This window comes from Anser brachyrhynchus, assembly GCF_964034855.1.
Source record: "Anser brachyrhynchus genome assembly, chromosome: 6".
In the NCBI taxonomy this organism is placed as follows: Eukaryota; Metazoa; Chordata; class Aves; order Anseriformes; family Anatidae; genus Anser; species Anser brachyrhynchus.
The window spans coordinates 43,139,258-43,166,309 of record NC_137700.1 but is presented as its reverse complement, the minus strand read 5'-3'; the positions used below and the strand labels follow the sequence as shown (position 1 = coordinate 43,166,309).

The 27,052-nt window shown below is 43.3% G+C and overlaps 3 long non-coding RNA genes across 3 annotated transcripts; 1 reads left to right on the top strand and 2 right to left on the bottom strand.

Annotated features, from left to right (window-relative positions):
• Nucleotides 1–400: 400 nt before the first annotated feature.
• LOC308196900 lies at nucleotides 401–11,105 on the bottom strand. The gene is made up of 3 exons (XR_013952492.1): nucleotides 11,076–11,105; nucleotides 3,322–10,553; nucleotides 401–2,333 (listed from the first exon to the last, which is right to left on the bottom strand). It is a non-coding gene; the product is annotated as an uncharacterized lncRNA (long non-coding RNA).
• LOC308196901 lies at nucleotides 5,794–25,837 on the top strand. Its single transcript, XR_013952493.1, has 4 exons — nucleotides 5,794–5,925; nucleotides 19,216–19,324; nucleotides 20,424–20,983; nucleotides 22,629–25,837. It is a non-coding gene; the product is annotated as an uncharacterized lncRNA (long non-coding RNA).
• LOC308196903 lies at nucleotides 21,844–27,052 on the bottom strand. The gene is made up of 2 exons (XR_013952495.1): nucleotides 26,864–27,052; nucleotides 21,844–25,884 (listed from the first exon to the last, which is right to left on the bottom strand). It is a non-coding gene; the product is annotated as an uncharacterized lncRNA (long non-coding RNA).

Sequence of the window (27,052 nt, the reverse complement as noted above, 5' to 3'; positions counted from 1 at the left end):
GGTGGAAAGAAATAGAATGGTTCCTTGTAGAGGTTGTTTTATTCATTGTTTAATTTGCCTGTTTTTTTTTTTTTCTTTCTATAATACTGGCATATAATCTGGATTTGAATACTAAGTAGAAATACTGTTGTTAAAATTTCACTTTTTCTACTTTTTCTTTGCCACAAACCTGAGCATGAAAGACCCCCGCCAAGGCTGCTGGTGGGGTACATCTTGGTGCATCTGCCCAAAGGTGGGCATAGAGGTTGGGTCTAATAATGAAACGCTGCAGAATAATTCAAAACACAGGAAATGTTGACTTCAGTCCTGGACGTTTATTCCCGTATTTTTTAAGACCACATGTGATATTTTGTGTAACCAAAACCAGTACCAGGTTGGTGCTGTTGACTCAGAACGGTCCTGAGCAGCCAGATTTGTGCTGGCCAAGGGGAAGGGTAGCGACTGGTCAGGTTAAGCAAACCTCTCATAGTTTCCCATTCATTATTTGAAGGCTTGTCAAGTTATGGAAAAGCATTTTAATTAACAACTCACAGACTTTAAAATAAAAATCAATAAGGTGCACATATTTCTTTAAGTGATGTCCAGAGTTTGCCTGCAAAGTTACAGTTTGACAGATTTCCATTAAGTTTATTGGCTTGAGATGATGTGATTGTGTTTTAATATGAAGAATTAATAAAAGATATATGAACTTATATTTATATAACCCAGTACAAAAGGGTCAGTGCATTTCCCACTCTAATTTTCTTCACAGTTTAGATTTAAATGAATTTGATTCTTCAAGGAAAAGCATAATGACATAAAGACATAACCCCACACTCTGACTCCCACCACCCGCAAGCACACACATACACCACACACACACTCACACACAAAAAAAAAAACAGGAAGAAAAAGAAAAACAAAACATAGATTATCTTAATTTCTATTGGCTTTATTATTCTCTAGATAAAAGGCTCCTCAACATAAAATGAGAACTCTGAGATCAAACTTTTAAAGAATTCACAAATTTACATCAATTTTTAAAAGGTTTTATAACTAATGAACTCAGATTTCTTTTGGCATGGCATAAAATCCATTTGTACAGTTTTTAATTAAGAATGCAGCCTACGCAATTAAAATTAAGGGTAGAGACTTCATCAGATGTCCTGTGAGAACCCCAGTCGAAAAAATTATGTTAATGCTGTATGTCCTAAAAGCATTCTCTGAATGTTGGAAACACTTTATGAGGAATTATTTCTGCTATACAATGAGGATTTATTTAAAGTTGAAAATTAAGAGCTTTTAATTTTGGAGTGTTAGGACCTTGTTTATCACTAATCACTTTGGCATTTGCTATGCACTTTCAAATCAGATAAGATCATTTAAAATTCTATATTTTCTGGAAAATACGTATATGTACATAAGCTTATATGTATATGCATATAAACTATATATATATAAGTTGAGACATGCACCCAATTTATAATGCAAATAATGTACATGCAGTCAAGGGAATTCCTAATGTGAATTTTAATATTTAAACTAACAAGTGCCATTATTGGGAATATTAAGACACTTCTTTGTTGAAATGATTAAAATTATATTTGAAATAATGAATGAAATGGACACATAAAAATATAAATAACTCATTTCAAAGGCTCCCCTCAGTCGTATAGGAAAGTGAAGTTTAATGTATTTGGAAGGTGTTAAATGAATATCCTAGAAAACAGATTTCTCTTTAGGAAGTGGTGCAGTGTGATCAGTAATGGGACAGCTTTTCCCATTTCCAAAACTCTCCAGTTCAGACCAGAAACAACTCTTTAGCTGTGACTGCTATAGAGCTTTTCAGTGCTGGAGACACACAAGGAGGAATACAGATAGCTAGCCCAGAGCATGTGCAAGGGAGATGATACCAAGACAAAACAAAAAGACGTGATACGCTGTTATGCTGAACACTTGCTTCACATTGGGTGTAGGGATTTTCCTTCTTTTCTTTTCTTTTTCTTTTCTTGTCTTGTCATTTTTTTTTCAGCATAGCTTAATGCAATAAAAATGTTTTATATTTAGAAGAGTAACAAGGGAGCTGAGGCTTAGCTTTGGAAGGCAAGCCAAATTTCATAAGGATTTTAAAGTGTAGAATAAGAAGGTTTGGCTCACAGGAGAAGTCATTTCCAAGCCAAAGACCTGACATGAAGATATGTGCAAAGAAGCAAGAGAAAGACAGGTTTGGGGGAGGAACATGATGGTGGTGATGGCAATGAACCAGGCAGGAAGCAGCTCAGGATACGGTGGCCACGATTCACGGTGAGCTGTAGAACATGCAGACCCAGACCCCAGAGGATGTGTTGGTCCCCCTTTTATAAAACAAAACCAAAACCAAAAACTGATTAAAGCTGAAACCTCTGTGTATTAGCACTTGAATTCAATAGTTTTTTGGACGTGGAAGGAGGGTAGAATAAGGTGCTTTTCACTCAACAGCAAGGTCACCAAAATTCAGCTGTGATTCTCAGCGTGATTAGTTTTATGTTCTTATTGCTGTTGCTTATAGGCACTAGAGCTCATAAAAACAAGTGTTTTTTATCTTTCGTTTAGCCAGCAGTCATTAGTCAAAATGAAAAAAAAAAGATGCCCACCACTGAGTTATAGGTGGCTCTTATCTTTAGAGAGGCTAGTCAACAGCTCCCAGCTACATCATAAATAGCAAAACTCTTACATTGCAACCACCACAGAGGTGATTCTGATCTAATTTACATCCATTTTACATCATTTTAACCCCTCCCCCTTTTTTTTTTTTTTTTCCAGTGGAGCTGCTCAAGATTTACGTGCTTATGAACCAGAGAGAATCAGGCCCTCAGATAGATGTGTATGGCCAAAGATAACATTCTGGCCACAAACCTCATTTTTGTCCTTTCCTCCACCCACAAACCAATAAAATTACACAAGGCCTGAGCCTGAGAGGCCCCCAGATCTGGGCCAAAAATAAATACAAAAATACAATAAAATTTTAATGTGGGGGCCTCGTGCAATCTTTAACTAGTGCAATATTTAACTCTATGAACAAAAGATGAAACAACAGCCAAGAAATACATTTCACCTATAATTCCACTGAATATAGGAAGAAAGACCAAAGAAAAGGAGGAAAAACCATTCCATAAAATAATAGTAATACTCAGGAACTTTAAAATACCCATAAAATTACAGTACTAAATTATTAGTGCCCATGTTAGATATGCTTTGAGTTTGTCAGAAGCATTTGATGAAAGGCTGTCAAGAGTTTCAAAACGAGTGGAATAAAGTTAGGCCAAGGAAAAAGAACCATTAGGAATATTAAAAGCAACGTGCCTGATCCCCAGTGCGATGCCCGGAGAGACGAACAAGGCATGGCTTGGCCCCCAGGACTGTGCTGCAGAAATATTGAGGAGTTCCTGCAGTGGGTGAAGGTTTGATTTCCTGTGGTGGCCTCCCCAGGGGATGGCACTGGGGGGTGTCCTCCTCTGGCCTCACCGGTGCGGAGGCATTGCTGAGTCACTGCCCAAAAGCAAGACAAAAATCTCCTTAGTATCCATTCCAGAAGTTTGAGAAACAGCATTTTATGAATACTTCAGTCCACCCTGAGCAGCCAAAGCAAACCAAAGCAAACCAAAGCAAACCAAAGATGGGGGTAGCACTGAACCCCAGGCAGTCCTGCAGTGATGTCTCACTCCAAAGTTTTGTACAGTTTCTCCTTCAGGCATTCCCAACTTGCTCAAATCTGGGTGAAGCTCTGAGACTTTAAGAGAAAAACAGTACCACAATACAGAAAAGCCTGGGGTTAATAAAGAGAATGAAAAACTAGGTCTTTTTCCTTCTAATTAAGACCCTAAATGTTGCCACTGATCTGAAAGGGTTATTGGGGCCAGCTTGGTTTCCCAGGAGGAAGGCGTGGGCAGGGCTATTGTAACTTCAGGACAATTCCCTTCAAAACTGTAAGTCAGAGCTTATGCCAGAAATATATAGAACTTATTTTAATGTAATGACTAATAATTTATACAGCTGGGTGATCTCGTCTGATTCTTCCTAAGCTCTTACCCTTATTTGGCAAAATACCAAAGCTTGTGTTTTGCTTCAGTATAATTTTAGGCAGATGCTTAAAACTAAGCACATCAAGACCTTGTTGACAGAAGCACTTTAATTACTATGGTCTGATAATGAGAATATTCAAATTTTATGTTCATCCACAGCCTTATAGTTTACAGACACATTCAGAAACTGTACCAGAAGAGGCCCTTTCTATCATGAGTGATGGCTTTAATTTTAGCACTGCTGAACAGTCCAGAAGGTCACTACACTGGTATTTGTCCATTATAACCAGATTTACCTTTGGCTTGCTGGACCTTGTGTGCATCATTTCATCTGCTTGTGCCTCAGTTTCTTCAGCCATAAAAGCTAGAAAATGGACTCACACCATCAGAAAAATGCTGGGACAGCTGAGGTGAGCAGTTGGAAGCAAGCACCAGGTATTATCTCTACTTCTGCCTCAGGTAGAATTTTTTCCCGGGGTTATTAGGTAATTGATAACCACTCAGATAGAAATAGAGAAATGAAAAAAGCAGTAGGCACATAAGCTTTTTTTTCTTGATTCATTTTCCTATGTTTAGCCTGTAATCTATGAATAAAAGCAACTATACTGTCAAAACCAGAGGGGCTCGGAAAGTGGTGATCGCTGAAGGTGAGTGCGCACACTCCCGACGGAGATGTAGTGCAGGCGGAACAGCCACAGGCTGCACGCTGTGCCATCAATTCCCCTCCAGACCATGACCTGGAGAAATCACCTTCAAGTTGACAGGGGCTTAGGCAATATTTCAGAATCTGGTCAAGATTTTACAACACCAGATACTGTTTCATTCTCCGGGCTTTTTCTGACCAAAGAATTTTTAACTAGGGCAAACTGTCAAGTATGCAGCGGTTTTGTAAAGCAGACTGCAAGCCAAAGAAAACTCGGCCGAGAACACCACATATATTGATAAAGGGCCTGCACGGCTGTAACGAGATGGGCAAATGCTGTAGCAGAGGATGGTATGGCTGGGGATGTGGGTTTGCGGGGCACGGCTGTGCCGGTGCTGTGCCGCTTCCCGGCGAGGACTGTTACCACGGCCATAAAGTCATTTGCTGGCTTCAGAAAGCTGCTGTTGCTTTGGCGCAGAGCGTGCGCGGCTGTAAAAACGTAAATCAGCACAGATGCAAGTTTGCTCGAAGACTTTTCCCATGCTGGAGCATTTTCACGTTTCCTGCCAAAGACTGTGTTGCAACCTTTGGCATGCGAGTGTTGTAAGGTTGTTTTTTTATACAGCTTCGTGATAATCAGGAGCCAGAGCTCATATTGTAGCAATCTTGTGGCACTTTGAGTTCAGCCATTCAGCAAAAGTTATGTATTTCTTCTACTGGTTAAATGAAATGCCTCCATTTTTCTTAATTGTTTCTGACATTTCTCCCATTATTCCCTGAGCCTCCTCAAAGGACGTAAATAGCTCGTAATTCTCTTGCGAAAGCAAGTGTGAGCTGCAGAAATATAAACACCACAGCATTGCTATAAGCCAGTTCTCAGAATATGGATGTTGGGCTGCAGAAAACGAAGCAATCGACAGAGATCAAAAATCCGTCTCCGATACGGTTGGTGTGGCAACTAAAAGAGTTGGGCTGATTTCTCCTCTTCCAGATACCCAGAACTAAACATCAGGAACAATTAAAAAATTGTGGTCTTTTGTAAATTACTCCCAGAAGAAATCTTGGAAATCTTTCATTTTAGTCATTTCGGTCCACTGAACCATAAAGCTATTATGAATGAACAAAAATACTAGAGAGAAAATTGAAATACAACGGTAATTAACAATATGAATATATCAAAATAAAACCCAACTGGCGGGATGTGGCCATCAGACACTTTCACACTGTGGTGACCGCGGCCAGGTAGGGCACCTCTGATTTCATACTTTCTCCCCAACAAGGGCACCTCTGGTTTCATACTTTCTCCCCCCAAAGTGACCAAAATCTGAGCAGCCCCAAGTGATGGGAGGGGGGGAGAAGGGGGGGCGGGAGGTTCTCAGAATTTCTGTCTTTCTCAAAAGCCTCGTAGGTACAGGCAAGGTGTCCATCTTGTTTACGTTAGAATAATAATTAATAATTCTCATTTTAGGATCTTCCTTTCTGTTACCATATGCTAAATGTCAACAAAGGATTATAGGAAAAAATCATTGAAAATGTGCAGCTATCACAAATAGAGATTTCCCTATGGGTTCTCTAATACTTTACAGACAAATGTTAAAGATTTATTGCACATGAACATCAAACATGGTTTTACTACACTTCTCATTTGGATCAAATTGACACATTTTACATTCTTTTTAGCCTAATGAGATTCTTTCTCTACACATTATATTCCAAGTGACCTCGTACATTAAATTTGTGGCATGGAACAAACCCACTGATATAACAAAGCCCTTTTCTTACCAACTTTTGTTTTACAAAAAGAAAAGAAAGAGTTTAACAAAATCATGTCCTGAGCATTCATTTTCTAATTGCTGCTTAAGATAAAGTAATGTATATACTGTGCAGGCTAACATGTTATGCCAAATTTTCATTTTTCAGTATTCACAGTTCACTATTCTTTTGAACTTTGATTGCTGTCTGAATACTCACAAGTTCAGACATAGTCCAAATTTTTAAACTTATGCTTAAAATGTGAGTGGGTTTCTGCTCATAGACAAAGCTCCTGGAAGGAGTTTGCCTTTGGTGTTTAGAATCAGGCCCCCAAAACTAACCAAAACCTGGTTGCTGGAGTCTGACTTCTGATAGCAATTCACTGCAAAAACCTTCCCGGCAGCTTTGCACAGTGCAATATTTGTTTTTGCACATGATTAAGTGATTAAATAAAAAAATCTGTACTGGAAAGTAATTTTTTTTTTTGGCTTATCAAAGTGATTAGTAATGGAATGTAAGTTTTTAACACTGTGCTGTAATGTTGTACCAGGAGAAGGTAGCAGATGACCTTGAAAGGAGGTGAAAGGAAACTAGAAAATGTTAATTAAAATTATTAGTGCTGTTTGAGGTGCTTATCTTGTTTACTGCTAAGGTGTTGCTCCCTTCTGCATAATTAGGGGTAATTTTACTTACTTTCAAGTCTGTAATTTTAAATATCACAAAGTTTTATCTTCCAACAAGAAGTAATTCATTATTGGTTTGTATGTAACTGCTTGATGTTTTAATCAATATATGCAACTTCCAGAAAGTCTGTTAGAATTTGTCAAGAGGTTTTATACATCTTTTATACTGTAGGATTAGGCATGGTATATGAAGCCGAAATCCCATTTAGTAATGAAATTTAAACATAATTCTGTGTTTATGATGTGAAGATATATTTTTGCTTGATCTGTCCTTTTACGTTTCCCTTTATCCATGATTATTGGAGGACAATGATATCTGGAAAACAAACCAGAGTGAAGTTAAATCCATTTGAACACAAAGAGTTACTGTCAGTTAATCCTAATAGAGACAATACCGATTTTTTAACTAAACTGCTTAAGAAATGAATATGTCTTGCATGCTTTCAATTTGTTTTAAATCCTAATATGCGGAGCTCTTTGCTGTTGTCTAATATTTGCATAAAATATTTAATCTTGTACTTTAAATTAATGATATTAAAGGTCTAAATGTTTGAAAAATGTTGTTGTCAGAACAATGTAATCTTTTCTCTCCAGACTTCTTCATATAATTGTGGTGCCCTTATCCTAATATACTTGTAACCTTCCTCTGCATTGTCCTGCGCTGAATGTACTCTGCCAGGACTTTCTTAATTTAGAGATTTCTCTACTTTATTTTTTAATGTTAAGCAGTGGGGCGGGGAAGCTCCTCCGCTCGTCAGGACTTGCGGCAGAATGAACTAGTTCCCAAAATGGGCTGCGAGATGGAAGGGCACGAATGGGGGTCTGGGCATCAGCAGGTGGTGGGATGCAGGGATGGGGGTGGTGAGTGCCATGGCCCTGCTCCCGGCTGGCTCCACTGGCATGAGCAAGGGGCACTTTTAATTTTGCCTGCTGTAGCAGTTGTGATAAAAATATCGCTGCTCTTTTATCTTCAGCAGAGCAATTAATGACATGCAGGGTACTTGAAGTCCCGTAATTTTTTAACCACTGGCATAGTAGGTAGAAAGAAGCATACCATTGCCATGAGGCTTTAATTAAACCATGAAAAAAAATGGAAAATGTCTTCAGGAGTACATATTAAAATAGGCAAGTAGCTTCAATTCATTTTCTTAAATTTATTGAGTACTGAGCAGGTTGAAAGTTTGCCGGCTTAATGTAACAACTTAATACAGAAGTTGTGTAAGGGAATATACCCTTGTTTCTTGTGTATGCTTCATGAGTCAACTGTGCCTACAGGTGGGTTTAGCTGAAGTGGTGCAAGCGGGTCATTAATTAATTAAAAAATGCAATATGCACCAATATGCACTCTGTGAAGCACAGGGAAGTAGGGGGGTTCAGGAAAGTTTGTGGAGCCCCATTGCTGCTATGGGGCACAGGCAAGCTTGTGCTCTCCATTGCCTATGTGGGGAAAGGATTGATGGAGGTGATCCTAGAGGAGGAGTTACAACCAGGAGTCTCAGTAAAGAACCAGCAGGTGCCCGTGGTGCAATGCTTACACTTTTGTGGATGGAAAGGGATTCAAGGTATTTGGTGTCCACCTGCAGTTACCTGTGTAAAATAAATACAGTGTGTTGTAATGTAGCTTGTGCATGGACTAAATTGTCACTGCAAAAGCAGCAGATCTCTAGCATCACAGGGCAGTGCCCAGGCCCCCACATGGACCTGTGTTTCTCCCAGTGACATCCCACTTGCTGACCTCTGTGGCTGAGCAGAACAGCCGCTGTCACTGCTGGGGTGCCGCTGTAGATGCCCGGTGTTGGCTCCCTTAATTCCTCAGTTACCACCTCCTCGGTGCTGCAAGAGCCCCTGCGGCTGAGCTGCTCTGACAGCAGGCGCTGCCAGCCCAGGGAGGCTGCGAGCAGCCGCCAGCCGGAGCAGAGCCTGGACGCTGGCACGGCCGGGAGGGTCCTGCCAGCACCGGGCTCGTCCTGGCTCCTCTCTTACTCTGGAAGAGCTGCTGTTTCATGGTGGCTGCTCAAAAGCAGGAGTTACAGCATAGCAGCCAGGTTGGGGAAGAAAAAGAATTAATTCAGCTTGGAGATACAATAGACGAGGAAGGCAGTAAGGCAAAGAGGCACATGAAGAATCTCAAGAGCAGAAGACAGCAATATTTTCAGGGATTTATGTGGCACTAAAAGGGATGTATTATGGCAAGTAGATGAAAGGACATATTATACTGCCATATTTGATGCATGGCCACATAATCACATTAAACTGAATTTTGAATAAGAATGGAAGAAGATTCCTGTAGTCAGTTGGAACTACAGGGAGAATTTAAATAGTAGCCCTAATAATACGAGGAGCTGCTCTTCTCAGCGGCATGAGGTTAACATCGGTACTCCTGAGGAGGAGAACCATGGAAAATTTAATGGCACGAGTTGTCAGAATTCCCTTGTTTTTATGGCAGAGTGCACGAGCGCCCAAGCTCTGTCTGTGGTTCACAACACAGCGCTCCCAGCACTGGGTGGCTGCAGCCACGGGAAGAGGTGTGCTGAGACAGCCACTCGCTTTCTGCACCACCCTGCTCTTCCTTCAAAGACCCCCCCAGCCAAACGGTGGTGGCACCCAGGCATTTTCTTTGATTCCATTTGGCTTGCCCAAAGAAGACCAAATCCTCCAAGCACAATGTCAAGGTTGATGAGTTTCACCTGCACTGTCCCCAGATCTGTGCCAGAGCACGAACCACGCATGCTTACCCATCACTTAGTCCAGGATCCCGTGAAAGGCCCATGAAGCAGAGAAAAGCTCTAAAGAAACCTGGTCCAAGTCTCATATTTGTAACAAAGCTCCAAACCTGGGCAGTTTGGGGCTGTTTGTTCCAAACATTTCAAACAGTTCCAGTGACATCTAGTGGGGAGGAAACCCCTGTGAACGGCTCCAGCCTTACGGAAAAATCCCATTATCCTTTATTTTCTTTTAACCCACTGGGCAATAGTTTCCTACTGAAAAAAACTCAGCTGTGGTTTGTGTGCCATACACCATGATTGAAAAATAGTTTCATAGTCCACTGAGAATTTCTCCTTTCTGGAAACATTTCATATATTAAGGACCATTTGGAATTTTCTCTGGGACATTCCACTAGATCTAAAATAAACTCATGAAAGAAGGTCACATAGTCTTAGGAAAAAAAAAAAAAAACAACAACAACAAAAAAAACCCCCACACCTCTTGGAAATTTAAATTACTCAGAAAAAAACAATAAAAATCTCAGTCCAATAGTTGCTACCCTATTAAATATAAATACAACTAAATATAGTTAAAGTGATGTAAAATTACCTTGGAAGCAAAACCAGGTCATCTTTCTTCCCTCCCATCTCACGCTGTCCTCTGCACTGCCTCCCTGCCCAACTTCAGGACATTTTTCTTTCTGGCCTTACCCATGAAATGAAGAAGAGGCTGCAAACACCGATCACACTTGGCTTACTCACACAGCAACATTTTTGTTTTATTTCAGTCAAGCTGAGCAAAAGTCCTTTCTGAAGCACTTGATTCCCTCACATCCTTTTACTCCCTCCTCTTTGGGCAGTATGCAGTGCCAACCAGGTTGTTCTCAGTTAAGAAGCAGCTCAAATTTTAGGCTCACAAGACACAGCTCCATACAGCAAATGTCACTGCTGAACAGGTTTCCTGAACAAGGCGGTTTTATCACCAAGGTATATGACCATTTGTAGAAACATGGCACTGTGCTAACAGGGAAAGTTACTAACATCAGCGAGGTGGTCATTCAAAGTTCAGAAGTATGGTCTCAGTATTTCTCAGGAACAAAGATCATGGCAAAGCAAGAATGTTTTTTCCTAAAATGGAAAGATTGCACCACGAAAGTTTGGAGGAGACTTCTGCATGTACATAGTCCTAGGAACACTGGACTCATGCCTTTTTGTACATTTTCAAAAAGTAGAGAAAGAAATACAATATTACCTTTGGGTTGTTGTGTGGGCGCAGTTAAACTGACCTGCCACTGCAGGAATCTCACAAGGTCCAGAAGCATCAAAGCTTTGAAAAATGCATAGTTATTTTGAAGTTTGTCCAACCAATGTAGGCTGTGTGGGCTTGCAAAATTTGTCTGAAAATTTCACAAGAACTTTGTTTCTCCCAAGTTTCCAGTTCTACCCTTGATCCTGGCTGGAGTCTGGACATACACTCACAAATACATATTAAAAAAGAATTAGAAACAACATTTAGCCTGGTTGTTTTTAAAAGTTTCAGTTTTATTTTGCAATAAATTTTGGATGCAGGCTCTAAGAATCATGTTCCTGTGACAAGGGCAGCTGTGTTTCAGCAAAGAAACTGAAATGAGTCACTGGTTTTCTTTCTTTCTCATTTTTGTTTTCCTTAATCCAAGAAAAAAAAATAATAATCTAGACTGAAAAATATCAGCTTTGCTCTTTGCGGATGGGAAAGACAGAAAAGTTCTGTTCCCAGGTCTTGCAACAGAACTGGTGTGTGAACAAGACTCTTCACTTCAGCCGCTGCATCACAGCCCCTCCAGCTAAAAGTGTGCCCGAGCTTGTCATGGCTGACCGACACCCTGTAAAGCACTTGGTGATGCATGGAAATCTGACGGCTCAGATGGTGTAGAGCCTCCTCCTTATTTTCAGATAACAAAGGCAGCTGAAATTCATTTCAACAGTTCCCCCCAAATTTTTTTTTTTCCTAGAATATTATTGGTTTTGTTAGCACAGAGACTTCAGGCTCCCACCTGCAATGGGGAAGGACGTGTGCTGGAGATGCTCTTACAACTAAATCATCTGTGGATGAGGGTGAAAACTTCTGGTCTAAATAATCCCTGCTCTTCATCAGAGCACAGTAATTCAACATTAATTCACACTTGTAAACTACTTGCAGTTTTGTAGAGAGAAGCAAAAGTATTTACCATGCTCCACTTTAGCTTCCTTCAAAATTCTTGGAAACTGTATTTTGTTATTCTTCATTGTAAAATCACTGAATAGTTTTTTTTATTTTATTTGTATTGCTTTTGTGAAATAGCAAAACAAAGGAAAAAAAGAAACAAACAAAAAACACCAAACCACATTCTTTTCATAGTATTAATTTGGTTTGGTATAAAAATCAGTTTTTGCCAATGAAAATGCATTCCTTTTCGCAAAGACATGTCTTGGTCTCTATTGTGCATGCGAAGGCGTTGAGGTCAGAGGGTAAATTTCTCTTAGTTGCAGACTATTTCCATGGCTGAATATCACATGATTAGCAGTGTTTGGTCACTGCTGGGAGAGACTGGAGAGAAAGGAAGGTCAGGTGGGTGTCTTGGGAGAAAATCAGAGAGAATTACTATAAAATATGTGCAGTTAAGTGAGAAAATCAGCATCTGCTAGCTGTTTTTTATTCTTTCATTTTTTTGAAATCGGAGGAAATGTTATGAACACATTGTTTTGGGGTTTGTTATAATTCTGAAGGGAGAAAACGATGAGGATGAAGGTGGGAGCTTGGGGAATGCAAATAGGAGGCGAGCATTGACAGCAGAAGCCGTAACAGCAATACTATTTTTCATGATGACTTCAATCCCACGGAAGACAAATTAGGTAAAGAGAGAAAGAAACCACCTCTCTAAGTTCTTTGCAGCCCTGGTTATGAAGCTCCTGGACATTCTGGGAGATGTTGCCGTATCCAAAACAGCAAAAACCATCCCAGCTTCAGCTGAGGATGCGAGGTCAAGCCCAGGAGCCTCTCCGGGCAGATATAAGCCCTGCAAAAGTGTTTTCCAAGGGGAGCTCCAAGGGCTGCTCCATCGTGCCCTAAACACACAGATTCTGCAGACATTGGGAGGTTGACACCACCTGATCATATTCTGCAAGCTTGGTGCTGCCACCCTGTTCCCCTCCGAATCCAACTCTTTGACAGGGATGTGAGCCATGGAGAGAATTTGGGGCAGTGACGGGGGAGCAACAGAAATTGTCTTTCTCTCCAAATCTGACTTGCACTCTTTGTGAACAATTACACGAAAAGTTTTGATTACCCTGTAATTATGATTTTGTAAGGGCACTATCCTTCCTCCCCTCCTCCTATGGAGGATTTACTCACTGATGAGTAAATCTCCAAAATCTCCCTCCTCAGGACGCTTCTGCTCTGTTTTCCTATCACAGCAGTGAATCCTGCCTGGCTGCTTGTCCTGAGCCTCTCACTTGCTGCACCTAGCTTACTTCTTGAGAAGTCTCCCCCACGGCCCATTTAGGAATGATTCAGTATAACCAGGATGGAATTGGGAATCTCTTCAAACCTGCAGAAACTCCGAGAAAGTAGAAGGTGCACTCAGAAATGATAACCTGCTGGCTGTCTCACATCAGCGGCACAGGGAGCCCAGAGAAGTTTAACACCTGCTTTGGAGATAGTCCATTTCTGATCTGTTGATGTTTAATAGCTGTGAATATTAAGTTAATGTTAGGAAAGTCATAGGTTTTGACGTTGCCTTTGGCATTTATCATATCTATTGTCCTTCAGGGGATGCTGTGAAGGCCCTCCGAGCAGTTGGGGAGGCAGATCACCATCCAGCTGGGCTTGCTCTAGGATGCAATAAATAAAGCGTGGGGGAAGATGCCGCTCTGCCATACGGTCCTTCCCTCCACCTTGCAGTTGCGTCCAGCCCTGCTTTTGCTGCTCCTGAAAGGAGAAACTCCAGTTCTTCTCCTTGCAGAGATCTCCACAGACTGCTTGTCCCTAAGTGCCAGCGGAGAGGAAAAGTTCAGTCGGTCACTGCTGCTGTTGCTGCCCTGTGCTTTCTCGGGCTCCTGTTCAGCACCCACTACAAGAACTTAGCTTTAAGCTTACGGCCTCATCTTCTTCAAGAAGAAATACAATATTCAAAGTGTGTTCCTGATAGATGGTTTGGCAGGTGCACAGGAGAGGGTGTGACAGCCCCTCTGGGGGGTGTCAGCCCACGCGCCCCGCAGCCCCTGAGCCGCGCACTCAGCCACCGCATGCTGCGTTCAGGCAAAAATGATGCCAAAGAGCCAAAACAAAGAGTATTGTGTTTGGCCTATCTTGCAAAAAATTATGCATTGAAAAAGAATACTGTGGAAGCAGAGTAAGTACAACATACACGGCAAAGTGTCTTGTTGCTTCTCTGAGACAAAGGCAGACAAAATTAATCAGCAATGATTTGTTGTGCCAGAAAATGCACGCTTCTGACTATCTGTGGCAGATTATTGCCAAGGAAATAGTTCCTCAATATCCCAGGCACATTCCTGACCTGTATATTATGAAGTTATTTCTGCTTTATGATTTGTAACCTGTAAAATGCCTCTGATCTTAATAAATGAGAGCTTGTTGCCTCCTGAAATCCACTGTATTTCATCTTTTGCTTTCCTCCTTTGGCAGTGTTGTTATTTAGACTGAGTTAACATTAGTATTCTCTCTGAGCATATACACTTCCATGAATTCGATATCATCGCTGCGAGCTAGCACCCTTAGGACGCTATGACACCATCCATATGACATATGATCATGCGTGGAAGCATAGCTGGAGGCTTTATGGAAAACACTGAGGATTTCCCAACCTGCACTTTTTTTTTTTTTTCCCCACTTCCCCACAAGGAAATGTCGTGGACTTTTTTAATTGCTTAATCAAGCCTATGACCCATGGCTAGGTCTCAAAACTTAATAGTAAACCCGTAGCAAGCAAATTACACGGGGCTGTCTTATCAAAAGCCTTCCTATAAAACAGTTCAAGTTGCCTGAGGTTCAGCCTGATCAGCTTCTGAAAATGAAGGGCCTTACCCTTGGTCAATGTACAGGAGTTTTCTTGATGTTTACAGGGGGTTCTGGTGGCAGGACAACAGGAGTGCTTCCCCAGGGGGACACCCCATGTCCAGGGTGGGTCCCCATCCACCCAAAGCCACCCCCTGCCAGTCATATGGGAAAATCAATATTCTCAGAAAACCCGTGGCATGAACCCCCTCCACGCCTCCCAGTGCCTCAGGTGCAAACAGCACAAAAGGCTGCAACTTGCCTTTGCCCTCATGAATGAAATGGGTTCCCCAGGAATTTGGGACCCACGGCTCCCACCCCGTGCCCACTCAGAGCGAGGTGCTAAGTCTGAGCAAACATTTTGACCATTCATGTGATCCAAATTATTTCATCGTGCTTGGCTCACTACATTTTCAGTAAAAAAGGGGAACACAAGCACATTACCAGCAGTAACACCAAGAGATAACGGCTGAATGTGGGAGCGCTCGTGGTAACGGAGGGCTGTGTGCTCAGGAGAGGTGGGTGGAGGGCAGCATCCGCCCCCAAAAACCGTAACACAATTCCAGCCCCTGCAAGCCCTGAAAAAGCCAGACATCTCCTGAAACCGTTTTACGAGTGCACATGGAGAAACTGCAGAAAATATAACTGTTTGTGAATAAAATGGAAATTAGTGCTGTTGTGTTCACCTGTAAGTTTTCCTTTAAAGCCAGTGATTGCATTTGAAACCTGCAATTCTCAACAAAAAGAGAAAAGTTCAGTGCTGATTGCTGGATATTTGGACCTCCCAGTGCAAACATTAACTGGCTGAGAGGCACTCTGGAATGTAATGAAGGAAACAATACTGGGAAGGGAGCCAAACGCAGAAACACTGGCGCCTGCAACCTAGGGATTTGCCTCCTAGTAATAGGAGCTGAACAAGGCCCAGCACTTCTGTTAGGCTGGAAATGACATACTGTGATCCTTGACTTAGCCAAAGGGATTTTAAATGGAGGAAAGAGCTGGCAAGACAAAATCTCCTGCACTTTTCACAGTGTTTTCTAAAACAAGCAAAGGAAATCAAGAGAAAAGACTGTAGTCTATTACATTTGATCCAGTTAAGTCAAGAGTGGAAGCTTTTTAACTGCTGTTATTATTTTTTATACTTTCTCATCATGTCACACCACCCAGAAAGCACAGACATAAAGCAGAAACTTGAAACTGCTTTCATTCAAGAAGAAGGGCACCCCAACATTGCGTTATTGACAGGAGGTCTGAAAAAACTGACAGCTGCAGAAATTGTACAGTTGAAGTTCAATTCCCAGGAGCGGGAACAATATACTGATGGTATTAATTCCGTTTGGAATTGTTAAAATAAGAAAAGGTTATGGGCTGAGGAAGGGACCCGGTATTTTTTTTCTTGTAACAAAGGCGAACCTTCCTTCTTCCCTGGTGTCCTTGGACTGTCATCTCCAACCTTTTGAAACTGTATCTGATTATCCATGTGGCAATTAATCATAATTAAGCAGGCTTGAGATTTGGAAAGGTACAAAGAAGGTGGCTATAGATCTGGCTTTTGTCCTGAGTAACCTCTTTTTTTTTTTTTCTTTTTTTTTTCTTTTTTTGGCTGCTGAATCTTGTGTTCAGAGCCATGAGAGGGAGGACTGCAAAACTCCGAGGGAAAAAAAAAAAAAAAAAAGAGAAGTAGAAATAACAGAGAATGTGTGTGTGTGTGTGTGTGTGTGTGTGTGTATGCGCACATGCACGCTTTAGCACCAGAGCCACCAGCATCCTGGTTGTTCTTTCTTTCTCTTTTTGGGCATCGCAGTCCCTAGAAACTAAGTTCCAGCAAACTTGGACACAGCCTGTTTCCAAGAGGAAGCTAGGTAACAAATTACCTTTCTAATGCCAAGTGATTTGGATCCATTCTTACAAACCAGATTTTTTCAATTTATTACAGGAAAACATTCAATCATTATACGCTGGCACTCTGTCTGGGGCACATGGAATACCATTCTACCCACCCCGCCCACATCCAGTTTTTAAAGGCTTAGTAAGCCCAGAATGTCTTCTTATTAAATGTTTTATATATTTATAATTAAAATACTGGGCTGGCATTAGAATCATTTTAACAGATGTAACCTGACACAGGCTTTCTCTGCCCAGGGTCAGGCTGGGAAACAATGGCTTCTTTAACTCCTGCCTTCTGCTCAGGTTTCTGTTTGCACATGGGTCCAATTTGTCCCATTTATGATTAGGTTTAAGTAAGTTGATGTGCTATTTATTTAGGAGAATTGCCATTTCAGACTATTACCATATTCCCCTACAATATACATTACAGTGTGGTCTATGCCTGCACTGTCCATTATTAGGTTATTATGGTCCCGAATATGGTCCCAATTCACCAAAACAACAACAACTAACTTGATTCAGGCATTAAGTGATTTACTGCAGCTCTTTACGTTGGAATTAGCGTACATACTGCTCGCAAAAGCCAACACCCCCCTCCTCACCCCCAACCCTAAAGGCTTACAAGGGCCATGTGCTGGCACGTGAAAGAGACTTAAATGTCTAGGTAATTGATTTAAATGTCAGGTATGAATGCTGGGCAGGGAAAACCTAAGCGGCAGGGTCTGCCTTCTTGCAAAACAGACCAAGGTGCTGCTCACCGTCACCAAGAGTGGCAGGATTGGGTTCAGCAGTAGGAAACGCTGGGAAGAGCTCAATACCAGCCACCACAGTCCCATCCCGTGGAGCTGACAGCCCGGGTTTCTCTCTGTTACCAATAAAATACGCTTGCTCCACCTTTGACGCTGCACCGAGGAAAAGCAAAGGTAATTTATAACGACTGGCCTCAAACATGCGGCTGGTCCTTTGCTCCCCCCGCTCTGCAGTGCAACCCCCTGCCCCTGCCACAGAGAAGCGTGGTGATTGAAGCCAAAGGACTTTTCAGCAGCTCTTCAGCTCCCCCCAGCTGTGGCAGCCCCTGCCAAACGGCAGCTCACTGCTCCCAAATCCCTGGGCATCATCCCACTGCCTCCAGCACCAGCTCGGGTGCATGGATGTGACCATCTCCCACAACAGGCTCTAAACTCCGAGACCATCCCTCCCAGACGCAGCAAGGGGCTGTGTTTCTGTTCTTGGGCAAAGCTCGCGACCAACAGCTGTAATTCACATAAGAATAAATCCATAACCACAACCCCCGTGTGCTCCAAAAGCTGCGGTGAACCAGCGGCCGATCAGCCCTGCCGTGCACACCGTGCTCCTGGCACCGTGCCTCCCCGCCCGGCCGTGGGGCCACCGGTCACCAGCTTCCAACCGGGAGGTTCCCAGCCTCCTTTCCAATTTCTGTGCTTTGCCAGGCGTGTCCCAGCCTCCTTCCGAGTGACTTATTTCTGTGCGCTGCCAGGCATGAGCCCTGCACGACGAAGGAGAGGGTGGCTGCACACCAGCCCTGAGCTTACTCATCATCTCCTTGTAGGCGTCTGTTTGAGTGGTGGCCCACCGACCAGTGTGGTGAATTTTTCTGGGTTTTGGAGCTAGGAGGGTGACCACAAGTGCTGCTGGAGGTACCAGGACACTGAGGAGCCTGGCAGCCCATGGGCCTGTGGCACACAAAGGAGTTGGAGGGGTCTCCGGGCAGCGGGCAGCCCGTGGGGCGCAGCACAGGGCCCCGACCGGCGCCGAGGTGTGTGGAGGGGGAAGAAGCTGACACCTCAAGAAGCAGAAAAAGAGGGGGAAATAGGGATGGCTTTTCAGTTCTGCTGCAGGCACTGCTCAGCAAGGCCAGGTGGCATGCAGAATTCTTTCAACAGGAGGAAAAAAAAAGTGGAAATAAGGCTTGTTCTGGACTCGGGGGACCCAATGGTTTTCTCACAGTGGCCACTCAACAAATCCACTTCCAGACCAAGGTGAAGGCTGTGAATGGAGATGAAATTCCAGCTGGCTGCTTGCACAGCCCAGGTGGGAGGTAGCCAGAAGCCATAAGAAGCTCTACCACCGCAGGAAAGGAAAGCCTTAAGATTTTGGACTCATCCCTGCCCCCTCTGCAGGCATCCGACATGCACATGTGGCTTCTGACCATATCAGCAGACCCTGGTTTGGGGTTTCCAAGGCACCCGGTTAGTCACACGCAGATATACCTGGTTCTGTTTACACTTACATGGTGCGTGATCTGTCCTGAGAATAACCTGTTAGTAAATTAAACTGAGACTCACAAGAGGTTAGAAAATGAAGCTCAGTGCTCACCGTCCAGGACACAACTATGGCTAGATTCAATTTTTGGATCAATGGGGAGGTAAAAAGGCATCACATTTGCATATTTATTAGTCTCTACTTCACAGAGTTAAAAAGATGAGAGAGTAACTTCGCTTTTCTTTCTCAGAAGGGGCTTTAAGGTGAGCCTTACTTAGACATCTCCAGGAAAACAACAGTGCTAAACGCAAGGATTAAAACCGCAAGGCTGGAGCCCGTGGTTGCTCTGCCTTTTGGAGGTGAGATGGATTTCTCCATGTGGGATCCCTGCCCGCCTCCTCCAGCGCCCTGCCCGCAGCTCTCTGCTGAGCAGGGGCCCCAAAGTGCCCGCAGTGCACCGCTTTGGGACCCCTTCCAGGTCGTTTGGAAGTCGGGCTTGGAGCCTGCTCCAGACACCGAGCCATGTAACGCGGAGCTATGAGAACTTGGGAAAACCTGCTTGGCAAAACCTCTTTTTTTTTTTTTTTTTTTCTCTTTGGTTGAAATCCCCTCCCTTTTTTTTTTTTTTCTTTCCAAATCCCTAAATTGACCAAGCTTGTGAATCTCGCTTGAGTTTGATTAAAGTCAATAGGGAATTTTAAACCAAAGAGGAAAAAAATCAGGGTAGCAAGAAAAAACATTTTTATTTTATTATTATTTTTTTAATTCTGTAGTGGATTCCTCCTGTGGCAGCCCCCCCCCCTTCCCCAGCCCCCCTGAGCACAGCCCCTGGCACGTGCAGCCTGCTGCAGATGGATCGCGCACGGCACGCGCGGCCCTGCAGAGCTGGCACACAGATGTTGGCGTCGCGCTCGCCAGCCAGGCAGCGTTTTGGGGAGATGGCACGCTGCTACTGCATGGGAAAAGGAGGGGGGGACCTCCACTGGGGCTGGCAAACCCCCCCGCCTTGCTCGGCTGCGGCACCCGTCCCCATCCGCAAGCCCGTTCCTTGGGGGCAGCGGGTGCGCTGCCTCGAGGGACACCTCAGTTCTCTCCTCCCTGTGAATCTGATTGCTTTAATTTGGGCGCAGTTATAGCCCCCACCACTGGGACCAGGCTCAGGACTCACCAACACCAGGGGATTTGCTGTGGGAAATGCTGAACAGCATGCTGGGGCCTGATCCAGCTAGGGGCAGAGGATGCTGAGCACCCTCAGTGGGGCTCGCTCTGCAGTTTAGCCACACAGACCATGACTGTTCAACTTTTTAAAGATTTTTATAATTTCTGTGACCTTGTTTGTGTGGGTGAGGACCACAAGTGAGTTTAAGTCTCACTTTCCCTATGAAGAGTCAGGCCTGGACTATGAGTTATGTGGGGAGGCGTTTCCCATCCTGACTTCTGCCTTTTCCTTGCATGCAGGAGGTGACATTCAGAGTTAAGACACTATGTTCTTCGGTGGAGAAGATGGACAGGAGAATCAGCAGGACAGCTCAGGAGGAGAAGGCACCTCCCAAGCACCGTTACAAGTTCCCTTCGATCTCAGGGGAGCTGGTAGCTGGGCACTCTCTAGAAATGTCCACAGAGACCCTACACCACAACCCCATGTCTCTCCTGCCATGCAGCCTTGGGGACCTCATGCAAAAGCTGAAAGCCACAAAAAACGATGAAATGCTGCTGGCAGACAGCAAGCCAGGGGGGGATTTGGGGGCTGGAAGACAAATGGAGCCCCACCTCCTGCTCAAAACCAAGGAAGGTCAGGTTGGGTTGGCTGTAAATATCTGTTAAACAAAATAATCTGAAAGTGTATATGACATTAAATATGCACAGAGCTCCTTACATCAGAGTCCTGCTATTAGAACAAATGCGACATTGCTCTTATTCCTACAATGTTCTTAAAAGGACTGAGAAGCCTTGGTCTGCCCCCCAGTTTGGAGCAAGACATACTGTGCCACTGCATCTCCCCGTCTCCTTAGCGCGAGGTACGTCTCTGTTATGGGATTGTGATTTCAGTTTTTGCACTTTTTCTCTTTTCCCAAAAGTGTTCTTAATAGTTCAGCTTGGTGGACCGAATATCCAGAATAAGCCTGCCTTTTGGGGATTTTATATTGTTGTGCATAATCTATGGCTGTGAATATACCTGCTGGTGTATGTATGTAGGTGTATGATTGAAGTTCACGTCTCATGAGCCAGTTTTTAAGACTATCAATAATGGGTTTTTAGGTTTTACTAATTTTGTTGGAAGGGTTGTCCAGGGGTCATGCGGTCCTACCTCCTTCTCTGAGCAGGTCCAACTAGATCAGAATGTCTTGTCAAAGAATATTTTGAGTATGTCCAGCATATCCAATTCAGATATCTGAGCAGCAGATATACTTCCAAAATATGCAGACATCTTGTAGCCTCCCCTGAGCCATTTACATTGAATTCTCGACAGTTTGGGGGGCTTTTTTTCAGTGTTTCTGAGCAGTGATCTACCTAGGAGAGGAGCTCAGCTCAGGGCTGGAAATGGTCTCGACAAAACCCTGTTTAAAAGTCTGTTGTAGTACAGATCAAACCGAGGAAACCTCATCCTGCCATCTGGAGTCCGACCGAGCGGTGGAACGGCGCCAGGTTTGCAGAGGTGCTCACAGACACCCAGCTACTGACGGCACCAAGGATGCGGTGCAGGACGGAGCATTTCTGGGAGGCGTGGAGCTGGGCTGGGGACACGGCCGGGAGGGGGGCACGCCAGCAGGGGAGGCAGTCCTGGGGGAGCAGTCCAGCCTCTGGCTCTTCCAAGCCCTGCTCAGTGCTAAATCGCAGGACCTCTCTTCTCGCACGCTTCCCCTTCTCTCTCTCTCTCTTTTTTTTTTTTTCATTTGCTTTGTGTTTACTCTGGCCTTGAACCGCTTAGCTTTGCTCCAGGCACAAAATCAAGTGGCTTTCCTCTTGTTCTTCTCTTACCTGGCCTCAGATACAGCAAAACCAAATCCTCAAGGAAAATTTAATGCGCTTCATATTGGCTCCCTCAATAGCAAAAGAGAAAAAAAAAATACAAAAAGACAAAAAAAGACCCCATCCCCACACAGCCAAACTTTATGGGCTAGCAGCAAGCACTCTCCTCCCTGCCTCTAGGGAAGTAGAGGGATCTTATTTATTTTAGCAGACCGTTCATTAGCTATCAAGAGAGAGGGATGGATGCACTCAGACAGAGAAAGCTGGGGTATAAAGCTGCAGCTAACAAGTCAGCGCTGTGCACACTCCTCACGTACCCGGCCCACTGGAGAATTGTGAGAATCACTCTGTAAGGCAGCAGCTCTCACCGATCTTTTGGACACCTTGAGAAAATAATGTACTTGAAGGCACGGTGTCAGAACTTGGGCCGTATTTCTGCTTCCCGCTTTACTTCTTAAACGAAGGGGAGCCTCCCTTCTGCTTTCAGCCCGTTCTGGACGAGGCCCGAGGAGCTCACTGCTGCTTGACCCATGTTTCGCCTCGTGCAACCTCGCACCACGAGCTGGAGGCGCGGTGATCGCAGCGCTTCTCTTGGCTCTTGCTTTCTGCAAAGTGTGAATTTCCTGTTGGCTCTGTTTTGTGCATTTTGATATTTAAGTTTTTTTATTATTATTATTATTATTTTTTTTTTAGCCAAGCTCTTCACCCCAGACCTGTGAGGAATATTCAAGAGGAAAGTGAAGGTCAGGAAATGAAGTTCCCAGGCGCTGAGGGTTTTGCTGCGGTGAGCAGTGAGGCTGCAGCTGTGCACGGTTATGGGAAGTCCCGACTGCCCCTGCACGCCCCCAACAGCAAATATCAGCTCTCTACCCCATCACGCTTTTACCTTCATGGCATCAATGCACTGACAGATACGAGATGTTGTTTTGCAGGAGGGAATAGTGCAGGTTACATCCTCAGCTAATGCAAAATGGCTTAGTGACATGCTGATTGATACCCGCTGGTAGACTGGCTCAGCAGCTGGTTACCCAAATGCAGGTAAAACTCCTGGTAAGATGAAATTTCAAAGCTTCTGTGTCCCTCTACTCATGGAGGAAAGGTGCATCCACAGGGCGGTTATGGATGGTCCCTCAGCTCTGAAGCTTGAAGGCACTTAGACACTAGTAGGAAGTACCGTCACAGCTCCTAGCAATTAAACTAAAACGAGGAACGTGGCGCTCAGGAAACCAAAGGAAGGATGTGTGAGAAAAGACTGATTGTGTGGTTGCATGAACCTTGAGCTGGAATTCATACATTTCCAGACTTTCTAGAGTTGGCTGACTTTCTTCTAAACCCAAATATGTCCCGTGAGACTTGGTCCCACAACCTCACGCCGCGATGCATGCACAGCTCCCTGCTGCCAGGTAAAATGCTGCTGCTGGAAAAGTGACCGTCTTTGAAGCCTATTCAAATCAGCTTAAACATGAATCTCTGTAGTCGCTTTTGAGAATAAATATAAGCCTAGAAAGGAGAACTCACATTGCTCTCTAAGCAATGATTTTGCCTCAGTGTTTGTATTCTGCATGGGAAATATCAGCAATTTTGTGGTCAAGCTCATTATTTGCTTTGTACAGGACTGGGATGCTTTAAGCCAAGGAACGAGCTCTGCTCCTCATTCATGTAATCAAAGGGCCGAGTATTCCTACTGATATTTAATACATTTCATCTCCATCTTTTAATGCATACATTGAAGTATACTGTATCTTTAAAAAAAATCTCAGCTTTGACTGTTAATTTAGCTTCCCACATACAGTCTCATTTACTGTTATCTATTTTTATTCTCACTAGGGATTAGGTAAGCAACTAGCAGTATTTCCAGCTGTCCTTTTTGCATCACTATTTGAAAACTGTAGACCACAAAGAACATAATTACAAAAACAAATTGCTGGTACAACTGCTCCGTTAATAAGCAGAGACCTGTTGTAAGTTCTGAAACTTAGAAAGACCATTTCAGTCTTCAGTTTTCATTAAACTGTGGCTGCAGAGAGCAGATATAATTGCATTTCTTTTCTTTTTAAAGGCTACAGGTTACCTGAAGTAATTTGTATATAACTTTTTTCTCTGTAAGTCCAAATCAACTCTCTCAATGGAAAACATTACATCTGAGGGGTCATTCCGCAAGTGTTTTGCATTAGTGCAAAAATTGCATTCATGTACTAAGATGTTTAAGCACCTACAAAGTTGTCGCCAACCATCTGCACTGCTGGTAGCACTAAATCAGACGGGTACATACGTAAAGCCAATGTAATTTATCTGTCAAGCAGTATTTCATTTAAAACATATTCCTGTAAAATATGAAATACTTAGAGGCACCCACTTTCTTATTTGAGTTTGATGTTTTCCATTACTGCATGAGTAAAATTGTCTTTTTAATGGACCAAGAAAATCTTTGTGCGCTGCGGCTCCAGCATTACGAAAGGGGCTTTGATTTGCATTATGTTAATAGGCAATTACCAGTGCATGAGAAACGGAAGATCTTGCATGTGTGCGTGTTTTGGAGGCTGCTCCCTTGGCTCCTCTCCAAAGCACTCGGACCAGCGAGGATGCCAGCTCAGGTGAGCCTTTCCTCTGCATCTCCATGCACAACAAGAGCACCTGATCTAAAGCAAAACACGTAGAAACCAAGGTGCTGTTTCATAGCCTTGTCGAAAAAGCTAGTGAGCTTTATGAAGCTTGAGTTTAATCTTTGACTCAGATTCATGTGGGGAAGCCTTCTAAGTCTGGAAATACCTTGTACTGTGCTTTGCCATTCCCCATGAACTGACAGACTTACATGCCGTGTAGGCTATGGCACCAACAAGTGTATTTTTAGAGTTCATGATCCAAATTGTTTATGCAGAAAAACTGAGGTGCAGGTGGATGAAGAAATAATCTTATTTTGTCCAATTCTGCACATTCTGCAAGGTACAGTGTTAATAAAACATTTTCAATAAACAAACTAACCAGCCATAAGTTGCTGTTTTTAATATAAGACACAAAGTCTCTGTATGATTTTTCCAGATCCTGCACCTGATTAATGACATACCACTTTGGCTGAATTTATGTTCGGGGAAAGTGCAGGGTGTGCTTCCTTCCCAAACAGAAACAAGATGTGCAGGCTCCTTCCTTACCTGTACCATATGCCCAAGCAAGCTGGAGGAGCGGACGGCACACAGGCAGCTCGTGGTATGAGCCTGCACCGCTAGCTGGTGGCAGTGAGGATGTTCAGGTTTCACCCTCCAAACCAAAAGTCTCAGTTGGAAAAATGGGACAGGATCCCTCTGAGTGAAGTTATTTTAGTAAGGTAAGTTAATGCAATGTGAGACATATAAACTGAACAAATTATACAAGTAGCTGGAGAAATAGAGCATCTGTTCACAGAAAAGACAAATAAGTAATCAAACGCATTGTAATTTTAAACATCAAGTTCTGATCATATCAAAAGAGTGTAAGTTCAGGATCTGCTATTAAAAGAAATACGTTGCTACAATTGGGATATTGATAATTTCACAATAATACTCTCAGTAATGATAAAACTACATTTGTCTCTGCTCTGCATCTGATGATGCAATTGTACTCAAATTAGCATGTACAGCATCTTGAATGTGAAGACTGATGCCTTGATACAGTCATAGAAAACTTGCTGTGTGAGTATATACAACCAGGGGAACATCCCAAATTTAAAAAACATTCCCAAACTAAACAGCCTCCATATTTAAGAGGCGTGTACACATCTACAGCAAAGTTAACTGGAGTGAAGAATGCCAAACTTCAGTTTATGTGGTTTTCTCCTAGAAAACCCCAAGTTCCATCCCAAACTCTGATGCCTCTTTCCAGCCATGACTGTTAATCATGGACTCACTACTTCATGTCCAGCCAGAAGACATGGAGGAGCCCTGCACCAGGTCGTGCCATACAGCATCTCGCAAGGCTGTAATGGTAGAGATGAAGAAATGTGATTGAAACTGCCCATGGGAATCAGTGGATGCAGAATTTCATCGTTACATTTGACCCTGGATCCTGGGACATGGGTAGCACACCATTCAGGGTCAGAACCAGCACTTCATAGCTGACATCTCTTAGCAAAAGCAGAATGCCAAATCTCAATGACTCATACCTAAATGTGCCTCTGGAAAAGAGTACGCCTAGTGTTCCTTTTCAGGCTGGCATGGAAAGAGCAGCACGACCTTGGTCAAAGCAGACCTTGTATAAAAGCATTCACTAAGGGTCCATAAATGTATTGCCTGGTACATCTTTCAGATTCCTAATTCAACATCTCTCACTCTGCCCTATTTCTCCCACCCAGAGCACAACAGAAATATTTTCACTGAAAAGATTGCCAGCTGCCTGCCAGGAAGAATTTCTCCAGAGGATACAGTCTGCCAGCAACAGGGGAGAAAGTGGAGGATGATCTGCAAAGAGGGAGGTTTCTGGGAAACCTCCATGGCCTGAAAAGGGGGGTGAAAATAAGTGCTTGCTTACACTGTTGGTCTAACTTTTAAATCAGTTTTTAATTGCATGAAAAGCCATCCTCATCCCTTTTGATTACATCCTTCTATTGCCCTCAGAACCACAGCATCTGAATATCTTATTAATAAAAGCTATTTTGGAAAATAAAACTCCTTTGGAATATATGAGGATTAACATTATATATAGACCACGATGGCTTAAAAGAGATTGTTATGGTCTGTTGTGCAAATACATATTTACTAGACCTTTTGAAATACAGATCATGCAAATATGTGTTCAGGGACTTTCAAAAATGCAGATTATTGACCTGACAGATCATAAAGGCTCCTTTGAAACCATTCTGGGTTACGGTATCGTGTAAATACTTATTTAGGCAATTTTTAAGAATTTTTACTACTACAGTCAGTGAAAATCCTCATGAAAATAAATGTTTTGCTCACCTGACAGCCACAGCCATTTCAAAACCTCTATACCTCCTCCTCCCATGTTTGCAAAACCCAACTCCATCCTCTCTGGGGGTGGCAGAGCTTTTTTCTGCATGGTACAACATCACGTCCCAGTGAGGTGGTGACCATCTGGAGTTATCTGGGTCTGAAACAAAGCTGGGGGCAGGGGAGTGGGAGGTGCAG